At 61.8% G+C, this 24,269-nt stretch overlaps 1 protein-coding gene across 2 annotated transcripts in view; it reads right to left on the bottom strand.

Annotated features, from left to right (window-relative positions):
• LOC117654551 (zinc finger and SCAN domain-containing protein 10) overlaps positions 1 to 24,269 on the bottom strand; it is a 154,844-nt gene that overhangs the window by 105,575 nt on the left and 25,000 nt on the right. For both annotated transcript variants that reach the window (XM_034401263.1, XM_034401262.1), the window contains one exon: positions 3,913 to 3,987. The gene's annotated coding sequence lies outside the window, so the exon portion shown is untranslated. The remainder of the gene's footprint in view (positions 1 to 3,912; positions 3,988 to 24,269) is intronic.

Raw genomic sequence — 24,269 nt, 5'->3', positions numbered from 1 at the left:
ATAGGCCAGTTTCTTGCCAAGAACAAATGCGCGGTATCCAAAAATACTAAGGAGTCGATAAAAAATAAAGGGCAATCTGTCTTTGTATGGGAACATCAAACTCGAACCACCACTGAGCCACGGGGCAACGAGGAAACAATGACACACTAGCAATTTTTGAAGGCCCTTAGACGAAACTTTTAAGGAAATCATGGCTACCTCACCAAAAGCCCCACCTGGAACAGAACAAACAGCACGATGCAGTCGATTCCGCACAGTTGATTCGGCCGTCCGCAAGTCAAATTCTGCAGCCGCTACCAATGCGGCGCAGGACGAAGGCACGCGGTGCGCGGTGCGGCGGGTCGTTCCCGAGCACTGTGCCGTGCCTCTGCGGCTGACCCCGCGCATCGCCGCCCCGGACTACGCCGCGGCGGACTACGCCGTGGCTCCACTCAGAATGGGGAAGCAAATTGCACAGCCCTTCTCGCCGCAAACCGCAGAAGCATCGCTGCGCCGTGTCCCTTGTCCCGGCTGTGCAGCGCGGTGCGGCGCGGTGCGGCGCTTGCAGTGGTGGCTGCCTTTCCTTCCTGCTTCCCTCGCATTACGTCCCGTGAGAAAAGGCTGTCGTCGCGCTGCCGTGTCAAGGGTCAACGGCTCCCTGGCGAGCGCGGCGAAGCGCCTTCGCGCCGGCGGGTAGGCCACCCTGCGCAAACGCTGCAGCGGCGCCGACCGGGTTGCCTACCTCAGCCCGTCAGGCTGAAGACGGCAACCCGCGTGGCACCGGCGTCTCTCCCTTGCCTAGCCTCGCGGGGCTCCAGCCCCTTTGCATGCATTTCTGGGCCGGCGGGCTGGCGCTGGCGGGCTGGCGCTGGCGGGCGCAGGGCGGCCGGCCGGCCAGACCGTCTAGACGCTGGTCAGGTGGCGCAGCCGCAGCGCCGGCCACACCAAAGCGGACAGCGCGTGGCCCGCCCAATGTACACCATCAGCAGAGTGCAGGGCCCACCGCAGCGCAGCGCCGCCCGGCCCGTTTACACAGAACAACACAGACGCCGTGGCGCACCCCGGCCGCGACAGCGTCTGGCCGGACGGCTTGAATGCAAAGTGGATGAGTTGGGGCCCGATCCCGATGGCGCTTTGACGAGGAGTGTCGTCCAATTTAGACGACGCCAGCCACTGCCCCGCCCTTCGAGACCCCAGGATACCCACAGCCGAATCGCCGACAGTCCGGACGCTGCCCAGCTCTTAGCAAAATGATAACGGGGGGAGACGCGTCCTGGTGACAGATGACCAGAAAGTAAAGGCGAGAAGCCAAGGCGCTGTTCGAGGAAGTGTGAAAGTTTGTACGTCTGAGACTCTGCAGGGATGCCGAAAGAGGCGATTACGTTCTGGAGGCTCGGTTTGAATTTCCCGCCGAAAGAGAGCTTGTTCGCAGGTAAGGAGTACCGTCGACGCAGGAGCCCCTTACATGACAAGGGCTCGGCAGGCGGCGTTCCCTCCACCATTAGTCGCGTTTCTTCCGTCAGTCCCAAACCTATTTGCCGCATTTCGCGGGACGATTCCAGCTGCAGCTCGTTACGCAGTCACGATGGAAGGAAAGGCAGACAGACAGGCAGACAAACCATGGCTGTGTAATGAGATGACACTTTGAGGCGGACACACTTTACTGCGACACGCGGGATCGCACGACCGCAAATCTAGTCATTCCCTCGGTTGACATCGTTCTCTCCCACAGAGGAGGCCGTGCAGTGCGTCTAGACCGTCTAGCCCGTCCAGACGCACGAGGCGGGGATCACGCCGTGTCCAATCAAGGCGCACTCCACCGCAGCGCTAAGGGCGGCGCCGTCTGCACCAAAGGGGAGCGGCGCGGCGCCCGTGGCGCGTTCATTAGTGTGCCTGCCTCTGGTGTGGCGGGACGCGGGTTCGACTCCCACCGCCGCGCTCCGAAACGCAAAGCCCGCGCATTTTTCTCCAAACTGGCCGACAAGGCCAGCTGGCTTGACAGTCGTGTCCGCGGTAAAGTGCACCGCAGCGCGACCCGTGGGCCCATTACAAGGTCGGGCTGGCGTGGCGCGACCGGCCGCGGAGGCGCGCGGCGTATTTATGGGCTCACAGTGCACTAAGTGCGTTTGCCGGAATCACCGGCCACTTCCCCGAATCGTGTTTCAAAAATTTGACGCCATCAGCGCCGCTGAGATGGCCCGCGCCGCTCCGGCCGCTCCGTGCCCTGATGGGGACGCAGCTCGGCAGGCCGTTTACTTTGGAGGAGCGGTCGTCAAACGGCGTCGCGGCCGACGCGGCGCCCGCGGTAGCACAGGAAAAAAACAATCCCGAAACGAAGGATGTCCGGCAAGACCAACGACAGACAGTCCTTTCGCCAGTCCTTTCGACAGTCCTTTGAAACCCATAAGCCAGTGGTTCTCAACCTTAGGGTCGCGACCCCAAGTGGGGTCGCGAAAAAATTTTAAGGGGTCGCGGCGAGGTAGCTGGGGTCGTGTTTTGGGCCGATTTTAAGCAGCCACTGCGTCTGATCCGAGGCGGGCATTTTGCTCCCTCAACCGGCAATCGGTCTTTGAACCTTCCTTTAGCATTCATTTGTTACGGAGTGTGATTATCAGTCTTAGTTTGGGAGCAGTATTGTCTCAAAGTTTACCAAAACGGTCAGAAATGTCTTTGAAAAATCGTGTTTTGGGCCGATTTTAAGCAGCCACTGCGTCTGATCCGAGGCGGTATTTCGTCCTCCTTCAACAGGCAATTGGTCTTTGGACCTTCTTTTAGCATGCCTTTGTTACGGAGTGTGATTATCGGTCTTAGTTTGGGAGCAGTATTGTCTCAAAGTTGGCCGAAACGCTCAGAAATGTCTTTGAAAAATCGTTGTGCCTGTTTTGGTCAACTTTGAGACAATACTGCTCCCAAACTAAGACTGATAATCGCATTCCGTAACAGAGGCATGCTAAAGGAAGGTCCAAGGAACAATTGCCCGTTGAGGGAGCAAAATGCCCGCCTTGGATCAGACGCAGTGGCTGCTTAAAATCGACCCAAAACATGATTTTTTAAAGACATTTCTGAGCGTTTTGGCCAACTTTGAGACAATACTGCTCCCAAACTAAGACTGATAATCGCACTCCGTAACAGAGGCATGCTAAAGGAAGGTCCAAGGAACAATTGCCCGTTGAGGGAGCAAAATGCCCGCCTTGGATCAGACGCAGTGGCTGCTTAAAATCGACCCAAAACATGATTTTTTAAAGACATTTCTGAGCGTTTTGGCCAACTTTGAGACAATACTGCTCCCAAACTAAGACTGATAATCGCACTCCGTAACAGAGGCATGCTAAAGGAAGGTCCAAAGACCAATTGCCCGTTGAGGGAGCAAAATGCCCGCCTTGGATCAGACGCAGTGGCTGCTTAAAATCGACCCAAAACATGATTTTTTAAAGACATTTCTGAGCGTTTTGGCCAACTTTGAGACAATACTGCTCCCAAACTAAGACTGATAATCGCACTCCGTAACAGAGGCATGCTAAAGGAAGGTCCAAAGACCAATTGCCCGTTGAGGGAGCAAAATGCCCGCCTTGGATCAGACGCAGTGGCTGCTTAAAATCGACCCAAAACATGATTTTTTAAAGACATTTCTGAGCGTTTTGGCCAACTTTGAGACAATACTGCTCCCAAACTAAGACTGATAATCGCACTCCGTAACAGAGGCATGCTAAAGGAAGGTCCAAAGACCAATTGCCCGTTGAGGGAGCAAAATGCCCGCCTCGGATCAGACGCAGTGGCATGCTAAAGGAGGGGTCCCGTGGGGTCGCGAAACTTTTCCTGGGGGTCGCGGAAATTTTTGGCTACAAATTTGGGGTCGCGAGCCGAGAAAGGTTGAGAACCGCTGCCATAAGCTCATAACGAACTTTAACATGCACTGCTATTGTTAATGCTTACCATGCTCCAATGAATGGTTATGCACTGACGGCAAGTTGAAACCTCCAGCCTCCGAGAGTTGAGCGTCGGCAACCCCTGTAAGCAAAGACAACTATTTTAGGAAACACAACAGTTGAAAATTCAGCGACTTCCTGGCACGTCGCGATCTCTCGCCAGGCCTGACGTGCGCTGTCGCCCGGCGATTTCACTCTCGGGCCTAATGCCGGGTGCGGCGGGGCGGCCCCGCCAACACATGTGGCGTTGGGGTGGGTGGTGGCGCGGGGCGGTGAGGCCTGGCCGGGGCCCGCCCGGCCCGCCACACACAACAGCCCATAACTAGGCGCACAGCCACCTGTTGCGGCCCCACCGGCCTACAGGCCGAGCGGTCCACGCAGTCATTAAAATCTTCCACCCTGTTGGAGCGCCTCCGAGCGCCCCCGCAGGCTCCGGCAGGCTCCAGCAGGCTCCAGGCTCGCTTCCGATTCCACTAACGAGCCACAGCCCGCGTCTCCAGCTCCGCGGCCGCGCGCCCCGCCCGCCAATCAGCATGCGTCCGCCAGTCGCCCCATTCTGGAGGATCGGTCGTTCTGTCTCGCTCGCTCTCTTCACTCTTAGCACAAAGGACCAAGGAACAGAGCGACGCTCAGGGAGGCGGCTGTCACCTCCTGTGCGTCTTCGAGTCTGCTAGAACGTGCCGCCGTGTTGCAACGATGCACTCCGCTGCCTCTCCGTGACCCCTGCGCTGCACTGCGCGGCCCTGCAGTGCCCGGTGCATCGCGCCGCCTCCTCCCTCTACCCCGCCTTGCATGCGCCTCGCGAGGCTCGCGAGCGTGCAACACTTCGTTTCCGGTCTAGTTTCACGGGTTCCGCCGCTCCGCCGCCGGACAGCGCCTCGCTCGCCCCATCCCTCGCGCTTCCCTCCCGTCATGGCGCGTGCTGTGCCGAGGCGGGGAAAACGAACAGGTGAAAAAAGAGGCGGCGGACAAGCCGAAATGCTAGCCGCGCCCGACGAGAATGTGCCACAGGGTCCAAACTGACACTCACACACATGCCATACTCGCGGACATTCCTGCCCGACGCACACTCGCCCCGTTTCCGGCGCCCCACGTGCCGCGCCGCCGCGCCGCACCACCGGACTCATTACTAAACGACGTGCCCCACTTCGGCCGCGGCGATGACGCGTGGCGTCGCGGCGTCTGCTGGATCGCGTCGCCGTGATTTTTTGATAAGGTATCTAGGTTAGTGGGGGGAACGTCTGAGTGGCGACCATGAGGAGAAGGCCACCGCATCAATATTGCGAACACACACGCCCACACACACACACACACACACACACACACACACACACACACACACACACACACACACACACACACACTAGAGAGCGGCACGTGACACTGTCAGACATTTCCTCCTCCACTCACAGTAAACGCGCCCCCGGCCGGCATGTAATACAAAACAAGCCTCATTAACAGGATCAGCGAAATGCGGAATAAACGCGGCGGCGGCGCCGCGACCTCTCCGCAGCACTCTCAATGAATCATGACAACCTTTCAACCCGAGTATCATTCGGCCCCGGGATTTACATCACAAAACGCTCCCTCGGTGTTCCAGCCAGCCGCGCAGAGGGGGGCCGTGGCCGAATGATTCGGTCTGTCTCTCTCGCACCCCTGCGGAGCGCTGAGGGAGCGCGACAGAGACAGAGCGGCGGAACGACCCTTCGGAGTCAGCCGGCAGGGCGCTGTCTGATTAATCCCGGCAAGCAAGCAGTATTAGAAGTGTCTCAAAAGCGACGCAGCGGAGCATTGGACGGGGCAGGGCCCGGGGTGAATGAATGAGCAGGGCAAACGAAAGGAGATGTGATGATGGGCAGAGAAAGAAACGGTGAGATAATGAGGTGAAAATACAATAAGTCGAGGCGGGTTGGTGACGGCCGGGCAGGATGGTCCAGAGAGGTCCAATGGGAAGGCAAATTGGGATGCTTCGTTCATACATCGGAAATTCAAAACATCGGAATTTTGAAGAAAACAAGATTAAGGGGCGTATTTTGGGTTTGTTTTGAACACTGGTCTCACATTCTATTCGATAGCTCCGCATTGAAGGAATATGTAAAGGTTGGTTCGTTTATCATCTTTTGAAACTGGTCTCACTGAACCTACTGGCTTTTTTTTGCAGGAAGGAGGAAGGTGCGCAGAGCCTTCCTCACCTGGATCAGGTTCGTCGCTGCCAACACCTTATCCGGCCTTATCCAGTGCCGTTCGGCACTTACTCGCTGAGGGCTCCCTGCCCGCCCTGCCCGCGCCACGCCGCGGCACCCACCACCCCTCCAGACGGCCTTTGTCTCCACATCACTTTGTTGTGCTGCGTCGCAGGAAAAGGGAGCCAAAAAAAAATATACAAGGGGCGGGGGAGGATCAGGCCTGGCTGGCCTGGCTGGCCCGGCCGGGCGCTCCCGTCCTTTATTTTCAGCATCCCCCGTCCCGACTTCGACGCTTCGCCCGTCCGCTTGATAGGCGCACGGGGGGTGCGGCGCCAGGGCCGCCACGGCGCCAGGGCACCAGCACGCCAGGGCCGGCGCGTGCGTAGGGCCGAACTCACGACTCGCCGAAACAAGACCGCCAGTCGTTTCGTGCTGCAGTGTTCGCAAGGCAAGGAAAAACTCGCGCAGCACCTCTCCTTCCCCTTTCCATCCCCCGATGGGTCGAAGTGCCGAGCGCGCCACGCACACTGGGGCTCGCGCTCTAAACAATCCAACAGCCCAAGTTGGCTGCCTGGTTCCATTAGTCCGTGGATCGAGTGCTGCGGCCGATCCGTCCGGTTCGAGTGTCACTGTGCCGGCCCGTCGAGGCAGGCTACTCGTCTGGGGACCTGCGGCCCGGCGGGGCCCTGCGCCCGATCCGGAGCCCTTCCCCCTCCTCGACTTCTTTGCTCTGGCATATTGCTTACTGGTGGGATGACAGTGCTGGTGTTTACCCGGGGCGCGCGGCAGTCGCAGCACACAGGCTCAGTGTACACTGATCGGGTTGTGGGGCGGCCGGGCGGTGGGCGGTGGGGCGGCCCGGGCCCGGGCGGGCGCGCTGCTGTCTCGAGTTTCATACCCCGTGTTCCCGACCCACCCCTATGTTTGCCGCCCGATTCAGCGCAGCATTGTTACAAGTCCCCGTCGGGAGAAACCGCCATGCTGCCAGTCGGGCGGCCCGTCGAGCCGGGACAGCCAGGGCAGCCAGCCAGAGGGAAGGCAGAAGCACGCAGGCCGCACGCCCAGGGATCATCCCCTCGACCGGAAGGTCATCAAATAATGGCTGCAAGAGGGAAGAAAACAGAACGTGCTCGTGGTATTAGAACGCAGGACCTTCAGCCCCGATACCTTGCCGTCCTCCCATCGGCCTGTCGGAAAAAGTCCGATAACGGACGTTGGAAGTTTGCGCCGTGGCCCCGGGCGCTCCGGCCCAACTCCCAGTGTCTCTCTCTCAGTCGGGCCGCCTCACTGCCGCGCTGCCGCCGTCCCCTCCGGCTTGCGCCAGGCTTGCGCCAGGCTTGCTGGGCACATTTGCTGAGCTCAGCGGCGCCCCGAGGCTCACACGAACCGCCACCACGCACCGCCCCCAACCACCCCGACACCGCCCCCGGCCGCCCCCGCGCCGCCACATGTCGGCGGCAGCCGAAAGACAAACAGCGCGACTGCCCCGCTCCGCCACCCACATAATGTACCGCGGCGCAGCGCAGCGCGACAACGGAGCCGCGCGAAATGAGGGAAACGGGCGGAAAAGCCGGCCTGTGAGTGTGTGTGTGTGGGCGTGTTGGTGGGTGAAGCTTCGGTATGCGCGGTGGCACAACTCACGTACACGTTGTGCCCCACCTGTTGCAGTGAGGTGTCGCGCCTTGCAAGCAGCATAACCATACTGGGGACCCGCGAGCATCGGGCTGGCCTACCGACCTGGCCTGCCGACCTGGCGACACGGCCGAACGGCGAGAAAGAAGCCGCGCCGGGTGCAGTTCCGAACGCCGGTTTCCATCTCTGTCGGACTCATGGGTCGCACGAGAGGGTGCGAGAGAGCGACAAAAGGCTTCCCGGAATCGCTCTGCGCGGTGATAGGCGGCAGTGCCGCGCCGGTGACTGGCTGCGAAAGGCCGAGAGGCAGGCTGCGGCAGGCTGCGGCAGGCTTGGGTCGGCGGCGGCAGGAAGGCCCGCGGCCACCCGCACGCTTGCCTGGCTGTCCGTCCGCCGTCCGGCCGTCCGTTCGTCGATTCGTTCTTTCACTTCGTGCGACTTGCTCGCTATTTCACGCATCGCTGGCGCGCTCCAGTGAAACGAGAAGCGGGCGGGGAGGTCGGTACGTCAAGCCTTGCGTCAAGCGCACGGAGTACGGAGTGCCCTTACACTACCATTAGTCCGCATTGGCGTCAAAGCCACACCGCGGTGCCGCCACGCCAGCTGCAGCGCGCCGCCATGACGTCACCGAACAAATGAACATCATCAAGCGGCGCGCACCAGCTCGCCACATTTCGGCGCGGCGGGGCGGGAATTTTGCGGGTAGCTTTTGGCGGACACTCCTCATCACGACGGCGGCAGGATACTTGCACTGGAAGTGGGGGAGGGGGAGGGGAGGCGTCCTCTGCGGCGTCACGGTGCCAAGTGCCCTCCTCTGGCCTAGCCTCCCCCACAGGGTGCATCCCGACGTAACGACCCGACCCGAGGAGGCACGGCGTGGCGGGGCGTGGCGGGGCGTGGGGGCGTGGCAGGGCGTGGCGTGGCGTGGCGGGGCGTGGGGCGTGGCGGGGCGCAGGGCTCCGCAGACTTTATTTTGCACTTCCTCCGGCCCTCATCTTCCGTCGCTCTCCACGTTTTGTCTCCAGCCTGCGCGCGAGCCCCTCTGGAGCCCCTGTGGAGCCCCTCTGGGGGGGGGGGCTGTCGACAAACGCGGTCAAGACGGGCGAGTGCGCGGGGATCCAAATGGGGGTGGAGAGCGCCATCGCCACCGACGCCTAACTGCGAGCGCCGAGAGCGGCGAGCCCGGGCCGCCGTCAGCGGAAAACTTGGCGCGCAGTTTGGGGCGGTGCATTCGGGCGCAGCGCGCAGCGTGGACGCCGACCTCGGCAGCCTCGGCCTCGGCAGCCACGGCCTCGGCCAGGGCGGACATCCAACTCATTTCCCTTGTTTTCCATACCCCGAAAAAAGAGGCAGGACAAGCAGCTCGTCCATACATCACGGTGTGTAAGAGCGCGCCGGGGGCCGGCAGGGGCCGCAGGGGTGGAGGGGTTATGTACCGTGCGCCTCCCCAACCTCCTTCCCCACGTACTACACGGGCCCCAAAACGAGCACTGCAAGGCGACCCCCTCCCCTCTCCTCGTTCGTTCGGCCCCTCGAGGCTGGCCCCGATTTCGCAACGCCGCGGCGGGGCGTGGCGGGGGCGTGGCGGGGCGTGGCGGGGCATAGCGGGGCGCGGTGTGGCGCGGCGGGGGCTCGGCGGGGCCCAAACTGCCCCTCCTTATCAGGCAGGACCTACTGCGCCCCTCCCGGAGGCCACGGCGCTGCATGCCCCCGCCGCCCCTCCCCCTACCCCGGAGCCACTTGCCGGCGCCCGCCCCCATACACTTCGCTGAGCCTTACACTGCCCTGCCCCCGCCCCCTCCCCAGGCCCCCTCCCCGGCCCCCGCTGCGCTCGGCTCTTGAGAGGCTCATTGCTCCAGAAGATCCGCAGCTCGGCGCAGCTCAGCCCTCGAGATGCTGCCGATAACAGCAGCTGCGCAGCTGCAGTGCGCCCTCCCCGCACTCCGCCGCCACCCCCGCGGCGCCATCTCTCTCAGGATATAACGCAGGTCCCCCTTCCCCTGTGGCTGGGGGGCTGAAATGCTCTCTGCTGCGGCGTGGGCCCTGCACCGCCCTGCACCGCCCTGCACCGCCCTGCACCGCCCTGCACAGCCCAGCGCGTACTCGGGGACGCACACAAAGAATCGGGGTCTGTCAGGCAGGAGTGTTTCCTGCACGCCTCTCGCCCCTTCCTTCCCCTGTCCCGGAGCGCACACAGCGCACACAGCGCGCCCCGCACCGCCCGGCGGACTGCAGAGTGGAGGGCTGGGACGCGCGACGAACCAAGAGTGGTCCGGCAGCGCCGCCCTGGGCCTGCCTGCCGCGTGCCCGCAGTGGAATTGGCGTCAGTCCTGTCCGTGCAGGCTCTCCTCCTCCTTGGCGCACTTCATCGCGTCGTGTCCAGGCCCCGCGCGCGCCGCGCCTCGCTCCGATTTAAAGAGTCACGGTGCGCAAGCAGCGCGAGCGGCACGGCACCCACGCACAGAGTACAACGAACCGCTTCTCTTTTTATCCGGCCTTCTTTTTCTTTTCAGCTTGTCGGACAATGTGTTGCTGGACGGATTATCGCTGCGTGGCGCACAGCGTGGCACAGCGTGGCGCAGCGTGGCGCGCAGCGTGACACGGCTACTCGACGCAAAAGGAACACACGGACGGCCGGGCTCGATAGCACGTGGCTGCGGGGCGGGGGAGGCGAGGCGGGGCGAGGCAGGGCGCACCGGTAATTAAACGGAGTGACAGCGCGACGGCTCAGTGCGGTGCGGTGCGCTGCACGGATTGCGCGGGGCGGGGCGGGGCGGCGCAGCGACCACCGGTGCCAGGCTTTGACTTCCAGCCGCTTCCAGCCGCTTCCAGCCCGCGGGCCCCGCGCCGCCAAATGAGCCCCTAACACACTGTGATTGACACGCGCGGCACGAGAGGTAATGACACAATTAAGGGCCCCGCCACGCGTCCGCCCGGTGCGTTGTCTCCGACGGCGGGGAGGGGGGGGGGGCCGTCTGTGTGGGGGAACGACGCCCAGGTGCGGAAACAAGTCGCGCAGGACAAGTCTTCACCGCGAAAGCTCTGTTCTTGTCAAACAAATGGCATCTCCAGTTACTTTACCATCTTCAGTGACAAGAACAAAGTCGTCCGGATGATTACATTGGTGTAACGGCTACTGTGTGGGTTTCATACTACAAAATATCGAGGGGTGAATCACTCGGCGTTCTGGTGTACACATGAGGACACCTTAGAAAACTCATAAATTTCACGTTTTTAAACGTTTAAAGGATTTACTTAGTGTTTCAGACAACACGCAACATCAAATCTTACTTAGAATTAGCGAATTTTGCTGAATTTAAACTTGTGAATACACTGAGTACACATACATTGAGTATCAAATTTGTACACATGAGTACACCACTGATTCACCCCTCGATTAATATTGTGTTGGTTTTTGAGTATTCAAAGGTCTCTTGGCGGTGATTTTGCCTCGAGGGACATGCTTTCTCCAGTCCAGGGCAATGCTCTTTAGAGCGCTATGTTCCGCCGAGTAAAAAATTTCCCTGCAAACTTTTGCAACTGACTGCCCCTTGTCTGTTTCAGCGTCGCCGAAAGCAAGGCGGGCCGACGCGAATTCACCACAGCCACATAAAGTGTGCCTTTTCCGGTCGAGAAAAATAAAATTTTCCTCTTGATTAAAATAGTTGTTTGGCGGCGCTCGCCACCACACGCATGGTGCGGTTGTGGGTCATTTCCGTGCGCGGCGAGATTAGCTGTCGTGCGCTGCGAGCGGTACGACAAACAACACGTGCGGCACGCTGCACGCGGCCAGATCAAAGTGTGTCCGGTTCCATTTCCCTCCGTGCCCCTCCTCGGCATGAAGTGTGAGAATCATTACGTCTAATGCCCGTCACACACGTCAGCGTGCCAGTCTTGTTACTCGACGGCTCCGTCGGCCCCGCCGCCACCAGCACCGTTTTTCGGCGGGCAAGAGAGCAGCAGCATCAGGATCGTTTTCATTTCGCCTTTTCTTTCGCGATCGGACCGGTATATCGCTGCGCAGGGCTCTTCGAACAATAAAACTGCAGGCGTTTTTGGCTCGGGAGGCTGCTGCCCGGTGCAATGACAGACGGACTTTACTGCCGCAATCACGGCGTCACGCGACGGCACTGGAGTCTCTCGGTACTGTCGCCGGCCAGCGGCCCGAGCGCCTCCACCAAGTGCATCCTCGGACGTGCACCAGGTTGCGGCGGTGGAGCCCTGATTTGGGCCGACTTTCAGAGGTTACTGCGCGGGCTGCTGCGTTTAAATCAATCTGGCTAGTACTCCGTCTTTGGACTGGTGATCTTTGGACCGTTCTTTTGGCTGCCCATTCTACGGTGTGAGACCAGCCTAGCCAGCTTAATTTATGCGCAGCATTGCCGCAAATGTTGTGAAAACGGCGACAAATAGTGACACACTAATTAGTGCTTCCGGCCGGAGCCAGGCCGCTTGCATGATTGGGTCGACTTCCAGGTAAGATTCGGATGACGAAGGTTCAGGTGGAACTGAGGAACCGCCGTGGTTTGTCAAGTCCTTCGGAAATCACACACAGCCGTTGGGCTCCGTTCCACCCCACTCCGACCACGCATCCACGCGTGCAGTATGCGCCTCCGAGACGGCGATGGCATTGCTCGGTCCAATATATCAGTCGGTGCCCGTTGGTGCCCGTTGGTGCACGCAACGCGTGCTGGCGAGCGTGCGCGCGTGCGCCGGCGGGGACGGGTGGTCTGGCCGTCTCAGGCCCCCGCAACCTGGCGTCGCCGACATTGGCCCCGCCCCGCCCCGCCGCGCCCCGCCCCGCCGCGCCCCGCGCGAGGCGCAGCGTCCCCGCAGGCGTCGCCGCCTCGGTGCCGCCGGTAGCCTGCAGCCACATTCCAGCGCGGCGAGTCAAGGCACGGGATTGGAATATAATCGATAAATGCGTCGGCGATAAACAATTTGCAGGGCGAAGCGTTTTTGTCAACATCCAATATACGTGGCCGCGGGCCGGTAACAGCATTACAGGTGGCGTGCACGCTGCGTGGATGGCACGCGGCACGGCTCGGCACGGCCAGGCACGGCCATTCCCACGTAAGAGGGGCCCGGTGTGATGTTCGCAGTCGTGTTTTCAGACATTGTTTGTTGGCGCGTTCCGCAGCAGCCTGCTCGGCTGGTCCAGGGCCTGGACTCCAGGGCCTGGACTCCAGGGCCTGGACTCCAGGGCCCGGTGGCGCCACGGCAGGTTGGCCGAATCGTATTGATCTTGTTATCGGCGCCGCGTGGCCGCCGCTACGCCCAGGGCCCCCGCCAGACCGCCCCGCCACACCGCCCCGTCACGCACGGCTCGGAAAGCAACGAGCTTCCTCGTCAACAACAACTACGGACATCTCTTTTCGGGGAGTCGAGAGCAGAGGCCTTCGCGTCAAAAACTCTCGGCATTTTGAACTCCGGTGACGCAAAAAGGCCCCCGTGGTGCATCGACGCGCGGCTCTAGCTGACACTGCAGTGAACGGCCAGGCAGGCAGGCAGACAGGCGGACAGACGAAGGGGCTAATGGGTGCTGGGGGTGTGCTGACAAGTGGCCCCAATCACGGCTCATTGTCGTGTGGAAGCACGCCGCGCCTGGCTGGCCTGCCTGCCGGGCTCGCCGCGGACAGCGCGATACGTCAACAAAGGGCGGCCGGGCGCCACAGTGTGGCCACACCCACGCAACTGCGGGGCAGGCGCGGCACCGTTACGCCGGGCCGGCCGGACTGGCGCGAGGATAATTTGAAAGTCACAGTGGCGCAGCCCCGCGCGCTGCGTGCCGCCCGTCTCCGCCACGCTAACAGCTCCTCCAAACGCGTCCCGCGCAGCCTGCCGCGCTGCCGCCCCGCGGCACGGATAAAACGCACCAATGACTCCGCCAGGGCTGCAGTCCTGCAGTCCAATTGGGCGGCTGTGCACACGGCGCGCCGCGCGCCCGGGGGGCCGGAGGGTGCCATTACACGGAGGGGGAAAAAGTAAACAATAATGTCAAACACAAGCCAATCAGGTTAAGCGCGTCGCGAGCGCAAACAGAAACCACAGCTAAATATTTCCACGCCAAATTTAACTCGCTCGCGGGGGTCAATCTCCAAAGGGGGTTCTGCGCCAGCATCGCTCACCCCTCCACGCCACCCTTCCGCACCCCACGTCCCGCCGGATCGAGGGCCATTCTCGGAGCCTCTCGAACACGAAACTCGTCGATGGCTCGAGGGGCTGCACTGGTGCGGACTGACCGACGCCGCCAGACTCGCGGCCAGTGTCTGCGCCACTGCTCCTATCTAGTCCGGGCTGGATGGGCGTGAGCCGTGAGCCGCTCGAGAGGTCTTTGCCGCACTCCTGCGCCGCGCCGTGCACGAAGGGGACGGAACAACTAGCAGAGCCAAAATACAAAAACAAGAAGAGCATTCAAAAAGAGAGAAACTGGAAGACTGATGAAAAAATCAAAGCCGAATAATCACAGGTAAACAGGGTTTTGTTTTCTGTTATCGAAAAATACTTCGTTAAAATTTTGCAATGTCTTCACCCTCGAGAGCGAGCAAAAGAAGAATGCCGCGGATGGAATGTGCGAATAAATAATGGCACGCACGATTGGCGAGGCGCGGCGCGTGACGGCGGGCCGAACCTCGCCGATCTCATCGGTCATTAAACTGGATCACTTCATCGCGCTGCATCCTCGCCTCGAGGAGGCATTTCCCGGGTCCGCGTTATGGAGATACAGCGATAGCCCGCATTTGCTTAGCCTCGACGCACAAACTAGACAATATAAGCGCGCGGTCGTAATTTTTCTCCCCTCCCCTCTCTCCTTCTTACTGTGTTGAAAAATTAGAGCGGTAATACAAAACACCTCGTGCGAGTGGTGACTGCGCGGGCACAATTCATCCTGTCATCGGATTGGATTCCCCGGAATGGAGTCGCGACCGGCGCGGAAAGGAGGAGGGGAGGCTGGTCAGTTGGTCGTGGGGAGCGGGATGATTCCACGAAAGCCACCTCGGGACACGAGAGTGTCGCTGCTTCATTGAGCACACCGGCATTGTCGTGTACGTACACCTTACAAAGCTGCAGTGCTACTCAAACAATCATTTACTGTTGCGAATAAGCGCACGCTCCGAATTTCTCTCTATAGAAATTTGCTATCATCAATGTGTTTTTTTACGCAAAATTACCACGATAAGTTTTTGAGATTTTTCCAATGCGTGCATTTTTATGGTAAAGAATAATTTGACAGCAAAAATTTTTAAATATCGATCAAAAATTTTTAAAAAGAAATGAACCGGCCGATCCCCAAAAAAACCATAGTGCCCCTCGGTTGTAGTAAACCCCGAGAAGATCATGTTTTTTTGACGTGTGCCTCTTCTCGGAAGTTCCGGTCAGCCTTTGGAACAGTGTGGCGCAAAATGTGCCGACATGAAATTTCGAGCACCCTCGGGCCGGCCGGGCGACGGATTGCCGACGGATTGCCGACGGATTGCCGACGGACCGCGTCGCAGTCCGGCCGTCTCCCCATCGCCATGTCCTTCCTTGACAAGGAGGGGATGTGGTCTGGCCGCCGCAGCAGCCCGTCCGTAACGACGTATTGTTCACAAAACGCTGCGTCGCGTCCCTGCCGGGGCCGCCCGGGCCCCAGACGCCCTCCTTGCGCCCTGCGCGGCCCTGCGCCCTGCGCCTTGCGCAGCGAGGACCCACAGGGACGAACACTGCGGCAAGGCAAGCGGGAGCAAGCCGGCGGAAGCAAGAAACCAAGAAAACGCCGCCGCAGGAATCTCGCACCGAGTTCAAGCTGGCTTCTGCACAATCCCCAATTTCGCGCGGACGTTCGAAGGGGACGCGCGCATTTTACGAGGCGAGGGGCCCGGTGGGGTGGGGGGGCAAGGACGACCCGACGGCGGGGGCCCCATAAACACGCGGCCGATTTAAATAATTAAGTGCATAATTTATTCGCTGCGGAGCCACGCTGTCCGACACATTCTTCCCTTTCTCCGACACACACACACACACACACACACACACACAGAGCCAGGCAGGCTGGACGATAAGAGAGCGTGGCCGATCCACAGCACTAATGTCGTCACGTGTTTCAGCGCCTCTCCGCGCCGCCACGCCCTGCAGCGAGGCTAGTTTGGAGTCGAGCCCGCCCAGCCCTCGGCGCCAGGCCAATGAGGGGGTTGCCTTTAGGCGGAAATTTGGACACGGGTCGTTGCACCGTGCACGCCGTGCACTCTACTAAGGCGGCTCGCGAGGAGTAGTTTTGAGACACGTGTTTACCGTTCGCACGAAGTGCCAAGAGTTTCCCGTGGTAATCTCAGATCGAAAGGGCTAAACAGCTACTTCCTGACAAGGCAGGGCAAAGGGCGGAGCGGCCGGGGCTCCGGGGGCCCTGCGAGGGGCCCTTGCGCGCGGCCCCGGGGGAAGTGGGCGGCAAAATCGTGCTCAAAGCGGGCCGAAGTAGTCGCGGCTCGGGTTCGGTCCCGGCCGGGTGTTTCGAAGGTCTAAACGGAGTGCATAAGCTCCCCTTGGCGTGGAGGGGCGCGGGCGGCATGCGGGCCAAGCCGTCACGGCGCGGCACGGCACACGGCGGGGCTGGGCTGGAGAGCAGCAGCTCTTAATATTTTAGTACCAGCCACCAACATCAGCCCCGGCAACGGCGTATATAAACTTGGGACGTTTGACCTCTCTCAACGCCACGGCAGTGAGCAAGACGACGGAGGGGCGTTCAAAGGAGTACGTGTCAATAATCGAGCTCCGGGTGCCGTGCGGGCGGGGGTTGAAAGAACCGACCGCCTTCAAATTGGAACCCCAGTGCGTGGCGCCCCGGAAAGCAAGGCCACCGCAGTGCGGCGCACCCGTCCTAAACGGAACGGATTTCCATGATTTGATTTCCAGTTCGGCTTCGGGGAGATAAACGTAACCTCATTACTGCGTATAACGGGGTGGAAACCATTATACGGCAAGTGGCAGCGCCGCGTTACACTGCCTGGCTTTGGGGCCGCGCTTTGGGGCCGCGCTTTGGGGCCCACGCCGAGCCGGCGTCGCGGCGCACTACTTGGAGGGACGCAGCCTCCCTGGATTACACGCCGCCGGGATTACGGGGGGCTTCGCCTCCGGCTTGGCCTCCAGCTTGGCCTGCACACGGCCCTACATCGCGGCGCCCAGACTGCGCGGCTCAAGCCCGGCCGGCTGCACTTGCGAGTCGGGGGTCTCGATGGAGCACTTTTCATCAGGCAGACGGAGCGGCCGAATGGCCGGGGGCGGCGCCAGGCTTGGTGCCACGCTTGGTGCCAGTCGCCACGCACGGCCGGGCAAAAGGACGCTGTCTCAAAGCAGGGATCCTTGGGAAGGGCCTGGGAGATTCTCGGGGAGGGCCGCGGGAGCGTGAGGGCCCTCACAGAGCCACAGCCACAGGGCGCGGCGGTGCGGCGGCGCGGCGTGCAGGTGAGCCCGATGAAGGGCGTGGAGGACGTCAAGGACGCCCGCATCCCGTCGAGAGCGCCGCGGGTCGGCCAGCCCTCGGCCAGCCCTCGGCCAGCCCGCAGCGCACGCGTGTGGCCGGGACTGGCAGGGTGCTCGACGCCCGCAGAAGCCACTGCCTCTCTCGCACTCGTGCGGCGTCGCGTCCGGGTGCGAGAGGGACGGTGCGCTGTACGGAATCAGACTACAGTGGGCCACTGCCAGAGGGTGGCTTGTCGAGAGGCTTCTGTGCGTCGGTTTGGCCAAAGGACTTCCAAACATGCGCGCAGCACGGGGCCAACCCACGCGGCGCGGCTCCAGACCCCTCTCGGTGCCGCCCGCCGCCTGCCCGCCTGCCCGCTGGGAGGAGATGCGAAGAAGGCGTAGCCAGGCGTAGCTCGAAAGGAAGAGAGCGTGGCCGCCGGGCGGGGCGGGGCGGGGCGGGGCGGGGCGGGGCGGGGCGGGGCGGGGCGGGGCGCGGTGTGCCGAGGCGGCGTGCTGGGCCTGGGGATGACGGCAGGCTGCTTGGGAGTTGGGAGCTTCGCGGAGCTTCGCGAACCACGCCACTCGCACTCTTCAGACTTCGCCAGGACAAGGTAAAACGTCTCGTCTTTCGGCGCGGCCGGGCGCGGCGCAGGAGGCCGGCGGGTCCTAGTGTAGGCGAGGCTTCGCTAGCGCCAGGCAGCCAGGCGGCCAGGCCACTGCCGCGGGCAAGGTGATTCCGCTACGCAGCGCGGCCGCGCGGCTCGGTCCATCACGGTCCAGGACGGTGTGACAAACGCGGCGGACGCCATCCCGGGGTAATGGCGTCTGAGCGCCGAGCGCGCCGAGCGCGCCGAGCGCCGCGGGCATGTCCTGCAACGCCCGGCGCGGCCCGGCCCGGCGCGCCTCGATAGAGGATGCCTCTTCGATAGGATCGGAGAAGGCGGAGCGATACCATCTAACCACTGCACTGCCGTGCCTGGGCCTTGCCGCGCCGAGCCGTGCCGAGCCGTGCCCTGCCTGCCCCACGGGGTCCACACGACTGCACGACCCGCCCCTCGTGCGTACCAGTAACGCGCCGAGGCAAATTAGCAAAACGCGTGCTGGTGTGTGTGTGTGTGTGTGTGTGTGTGTGTGTGTGTGTGTGTGTGTGTGCCGAGCGCGCGAGTGCACGTTGCGGCACGTCACTGCACCCGGGCCCTGCGAATTGACTGCAGTGTGACGCAATACTCCGTGCGGAATAAAGAATGAGGGAGAAAAGAGTAAACAAAAATAATAAAACAGAAAAAAAAGAGAATAGTGGGAGAGGGTTGATAAAAAAGAGAGGATGAAGAGAGAGGAGGCGGGGAAAGCGCGTGACGCGAACGAGTGGCGGCGACGTGGAGCACCTGACGTGGCGGTTGACCCGTCACCCCTCCGGCCCCTGCGGCCCCTCCGGCCCCTGCGCGATTCCAAATGCCGCATGGAGAGCGCCGCGCCGTGCCGCTCGAGCGGAGCCCAAACGCAGCCCGGGCACGGCGTGGCACGGCACGGCGTCGACAGGCGGCATGCGCGGTGCAGGCGAAACAAAAAGAAGCGCGACATGCGGGGAAGAAATTGTGCAAAAGGAGAGGCAGGGAGGACATCGCCTGGAGTGGCCAGGACTGGGACGCTGCCCCCTCCAGCGGCCGCCGCCCGCGCCGCCCGCGCCGCCCGGACCGCGGCGTCAGTTGGGTTGCCTGCCTCGCACGGCGCCGCCCGGGCTGATATAGCTGGCCGTGTCGCGCGCTGCAGCCAGCGATGACTCCAAACAATCGTTTTGTCTCTCTCTCTCTCTCTTGGCGCCCCGAGGAACGCCCCCCGCGTGGGAGGGAGACAGACTGCGGGCCACATGAAGAACGCCCCTTGGATTGGCGGACGTGCCGTGGACGGCCAAGTGGACGCGGGCAGCGCGGCCAGCGCGGGCAGCGCCATCGCGCCGGGCGGACGGCCACTACATAAAAGAGGGCCAATGCGCGGCTGCGCGGCCAAGACGAAGAGGGGCTGCATTATGGAGACGCACTCATTTCATACAGAAGCCTCGGCGGCAGCCTCGGCGGTCGATCCCAGTCGTGTTCCCGTCTGTCCGCGTGTCTGCCGACAGATGTTGAGGGCGAAATTCGCGGTTGGAAAGGGTCGAAACACGGTCAGTGGACAAACAGTGTCTCCCGGCGTGGATACCCGGCAGCTGCGACGCAGCGCCTCTAGAATAAAGATAACTCTAAGCTTGGGGCGGCCTGGCCGGCCCGGCCGGACGACGTCGGCCCTCGGCCCAGGCCCTGCTGGGGTCATCTCCCTCCACGCAAAAGTGGCATCAGTAAAACGCAGGCGGCGGGGCTCGAGGGCCCGGCGAGGGCCTCCACCCCACCCACGCGGCGCCAGTTCCGGCCCACAGCCAACGACACCGAAGGACAACGGAAGGAAAAAGGAAGGCCTGGAGAGGACACCGGACCTCCGCGCGGGGCGGGTTGCCCCGGGTTGCCGCATCACACGTCTGCGTGATTGTTTTTGATTGGGTAGGCGCTGCGTGGTGCTGCGCGGCGCTGCGAGGCGTGGGCGGCGAGGCGCCAGGAAGGGAAAGATGGGGAGGGACGCAGCGCGAAGGACGAAGGACCAAGGGGAGGGGGATTACGGTCGTGTTGTGAGGTAGTTGGCGCCTAACTTTTAGGTTGCGCTAGGTCAGTTTACATTGCCCCCGCTTGCACCACTTGCTGACAGCGTCTGCAAGGGAAGCAGCCCCGTGTAGGTGTGTGAGCGCCTCTGTGTGTGTGCGTGCGCGTTTTGCTCACTGCTCTCTGTGTTTCCTCTCAAACTTTTGTGCTACATTTCGCAGACGCCTTATCCTGGGGATCCTCCCTCCGCCCGCCCTCCGCCCGCTCCGCCCGCTCCGCCCACTCCGCCCACTCCCGGCCCTACCTAGCCCCGCGCAAGGCCCCGCGGCCCCTACGCCTTATGGCGCCGCTGGAGTCCAGGACCCCTTGCACCAACACGCCTCCTTGGGGAACTGGGTCGGGCTGCACTGTCCCCACGCCCCGCCCCGCCACGCCGGGGGGCCTGTGCCCCTATTTAGCATTACTTTCACACCGCACCCCCGCCTGGCATGTTCCGGCCCCGCGGCCCGGGCCTTGTTACTTGGTGGTGCCGGTTTGCCGAGCCGAGCCCGGGGCGGCGGGGCGGGGCCGAGCAGAGAGAAAGGACCGGCGTCATCTAAGCCTGCGACCCAGATTGCAAAATCTTTTCACCACGCAGGGGACGCTTCTCGCGCCACCCTCATCTTCAAAATGCGCGCCGACACTTTTCCCCCTCTCTCTCGGTCGGAACATGAAAGAATGGAAAACTTTTGGCCGGGGACTGTACTCTCCGTTTTGGGCGTCGTCAACCACCTCATCGCGCAAAGAGAATAAAGGATGCCTAGTCGTAACAGGACGGACAACTCGCGCCGTAAAGACGACGCTAGTGGTGCTAAAGCAGGCTGCGATCCACGAGGCCGCAGCGCGCCGCAGCGCAGCGTGGGGGTGGCGTGGCATCTTCTCTGCATTTTTCAGCTCGCCGAGATGACCCTCAACTCGGCAGAATGAAGACGGTCAGAAGAAAGGACTGCATGGAGTGACGATGTGGATCGACATCACACTCCTCCCATGGGACTTCCCTGCCACTCTCCAGTCACATGTCTCTTAGTCTCTTAGTGTAGTGATCGAAGTGACTCTCCAGTCAGTGACTCCAGTGCAGTCAGTGCCTCAGTCTTTTGGAGTGCGAGTGACTCCAGTGCCCCAGTGCAGCCGTGCCTCTCAGTCTCTTGGTGTAGTGATTCGAAGTGACTCTCCAGTCAGTGACTCCAGTGCAGTAGGCCCCGCGCTCGGCGGTGGGCTATCAGACACGCAGGCCGATGCAGGAGGCGAGTGCAAGGAGGAGGGGGGGAGGCGGAGGCGGCCGGGCGGCAGGGCACCGTATAATAGCCGGTCAAGCATTGTCTCGCATCGCTTTTTGTGGTGCTATTATCGAAGCTGTAAATTATCGCCAATTCTGCGCTTGTCCGCCAACGAGGCTGTAAATGGCCGAGAAACTTTGCAACAAAGTACTTATACGTTCGATCATGGCCATGGCCCGGCGCGGCGCGGCGCGGCGACGCAGGCGGGATGACGAGGCGGCGCATCGCCGAGGAGGTTTTAAAGGGCAAAAAAGGGTCACTTTTCTTTTTACGGCCAACGGCCGCGAGGGCCGTATTGGGCGTGTGAGTGCGTCGAGTCGACGGGGCGGGGCGGGGCGGGGCGGGCGAGGTCACCGCGCCACGCGATGGACCCGCCCGCCCGGAGAGTGTTCGAGACTTTCCAACAATCGAAGCATTAGGATAAACCAGGCTTTGCCGTGCTTTCGCCAAGAGTTAAGTCACAATTTCATCATAGCGGCCAGTGCCCGGCAGGGCTGGTCTAGAACACTCTGAACGCGCAGCGGATCAATAGTTAATTTTCCGGCAGACAAACTTTATATTGCTGAAACCAAAGAACTCACGATTACATGGCATCAGCACTTACCAGGCTTAGCACACGCGGAGTCACTTTTTCAAAACGATTCGAATCCACAACTTACCTGAGCAAAACAGACACTTGCCTTTCGAAACGCGATTGGCACATGTCTACCTGCGTGCGTCGGGAAAGGCAGGGGGGGGGGCGTCGCGACGGAGCGGTGCGGAGCGGAGCGGTGCGGAGCGACGCGCTGGAACGCAAGTGGCGCATAAATCAGGGGCAGCCTTCACTCCGAAACAATCAGCCGGGCCGTCTCGCTGCCTCGCTGTCCATCGCACGTCCCGTTTATGACGAGCTTTAAGCGCCGTGTTTGTAGTTGTTTAATATGCGTTGTTAATTCCCGAACGCAACTGAAGACATAAAAGGCGAGCTGCGAATCGCCGGCCGACCCGGCCCGGCCCGGCCAGGGAGGCCGCGCCAGTGCACTGCAGTGTTGCTGTGAGTGCGAGGGCCGCCGGACCCTCGGCCGGGCCCGCGGCAGGCCGCAAGCTCGTTGCGAGGCAGCGTCTCTCTCGCAGTGGCCCAGAAGACCAGGTGCAGGCGCACACAACTTTGGACGCGTTTTGAGCTCCGAAGTCGCTGAATGGGACTCGAACCGACTCGAACCATGGATTCCTTGTTCGGAGCGCAATCCATTGGTGGGATCAAACGCTCGGTTCGAGTCCTGTTTACAGACTCTTGAGCTCGCGTCTAGAATTTCGGTCGCCTCCACCGGTCTTCTGGCCCACTGTGCGAAGGCCTCCTCGCTGCGTTCTCCTCGGCCGGCGGTGTGCCGCGTGCACATGGCCCGCATCGCCCGCATGCACGGCCGCCGGAAATTATTGGCGCAATCGCAATTCCGAGAAGCAACTCGCGGACTGCACAAGAGGACTGCCATTTCCGGGCTCGTCAGCAGCCGGAAGGCAACTGTTTCCCGCGCGAGAGGGGCGGGCCGGCGGGGCGGGGCGGGCGGGGCGGCGATGGGGTGTCCGTCAGGCGCAGGCGGGCGCCACGCGCTGCGAAACCAGCCCTCACTACACTTGCCGCGGCATTTAAAAGCGACGAGCAAGCGGAGCGAAAACAAGCCCGGCGAAAAAGGAAACTACGAACACAGACGCAATTTCTATCAAACTCCGCCGCGCCTGCCGCCTCTTTTCTTCCTTTTTCCGCCGCGCGGCGCCGCCCACTTTCATTTTTCATCGAAGACCTCATTATTTTTATGGCCTGCTGTTCCTCGCGAAAAGTGCATCGCCAGAGAAGTGGCGGCGGGCGTCGCGGGGCGCCACGGGGCGTCGCGGGGCGGCCCGATATTGCCCCAGGCGCCTCCAGGACGCGTCCACACAGTTTGGCGGGCTTTGACCCGCCGGCGCGTCCGCCTCCGAGCCAGCAGCCCGGCCCGGGCCGACATGCCCAGGCAGCGCAGGCAGCCCACCCCGGCCGGCACAAGGCCCCACGCAGTTCTACCCGGCAAGCTATGACGCCGCCGTCCGGCCCTAAAATCATTCCCCCCATCTCCCCGGCCCCTGGTCCCCGCCGGTCCCCGCCGGTCCCTCCCCTGACTGGCGGCCGGCGGGCCGACGGAGCCGACGGCACGGCATCGACTGCTACTCCTATCATTTGCCTTACCCCTCCCGATGCCCCCCCCCCAGCATTCCAGACCCCCCGACTCCCTGTTCCTTTACGCGATCATTTACATTTATGGCCGCCATTCGATATCCTCGCGGAGACACGCAGCTAGGAGAAAGGGACTTATCCATCGCGTTTGCTCTCCCGAGGAAGCGCTGCTGCCAAAGTGGAAATCGACGACCTTTTTACTTTTTTATCGTTTTCACTCCATAATTTCTGTTGGTGCTTGGATGGCGCACGACACGGAGAACGCGCGGCACATGGCCTTTTTCCTAAGAAAACGTCGCGACTTTGTTAATGCTTTCGTCACTAATTTATTTTTACATCGGAACGATGAAAGTGGACCACCGTAATGAAGAAGAGGTCCGCAGCACTCCCCGGCTGTTCTGGTGTGCGCAGACAACACTCACACTGTCCCGCTCCTCGATTTATAGTGCAAGAACAGCTACCTCCACAAATTCGCGTGCGCGCGCGCTTGTGTGTGTGTGTGTCACATAGACATGCACACACACAAACACGTACACACATCCCGGGGAGGGCGGGGCAAATTTGCCCGCGCTGATGTCCTCTCTCCCTCCGAGGACTTAAGGGCCTCGCCGGCCTCGCCGTGCGCGGGGCGTTGCGTTTTGCGCGGCAGGACAGAGGGCGGGCGCGGCGCGGCGCGGCACGGCAAGGCAGGGCAAGGCAGGGCGCGCCGCGGCAGTCCCGCTGGTAATTGTGTCCCCATTCCGCGGGCGCACTCGGCAGTAAATGAACTTTCCGCCGTATCGGCATTTTACGGGCGGGTGGCTCGCTCGGCCAGTCCGCGCATCACGCGCAAGGAAGTGCCGGCCAGAGTCCCGGCGCCCCCCTCCCCCTCCTCCCGGAGGCCCACTGTTCGGCGATTGCAGCCTCGCGGCGGCGCATGCGACTTGGCGTCGGCCGGACTCGCTGCAAAACTCTCGCAAACTAATCGTTTCAAGTCG

The sequence above is a fragment of the Thrips palmi genome, unplaced genomic scaffold (assembly GCF_012932325.1).
Source record: "Thrips palmi isolate BJ-2018 unplaced genomic scaffold, TpBJ-2018v1 HiC_scaffold_10, whole genome shotgun sequence".
NCBI classification, from domain to species: domain Eukaryota; kingdom Metazoa; phylum Arthropoda; class Insecta; order Thysanoptera; family Thripidae; genus Thrips; species Thrips palmi.
The sequence above is the reverse complement of the archived record's forward strand: the minus strand, read 5'-3'. Positions and strand labels throughout refer to the sequence as shown.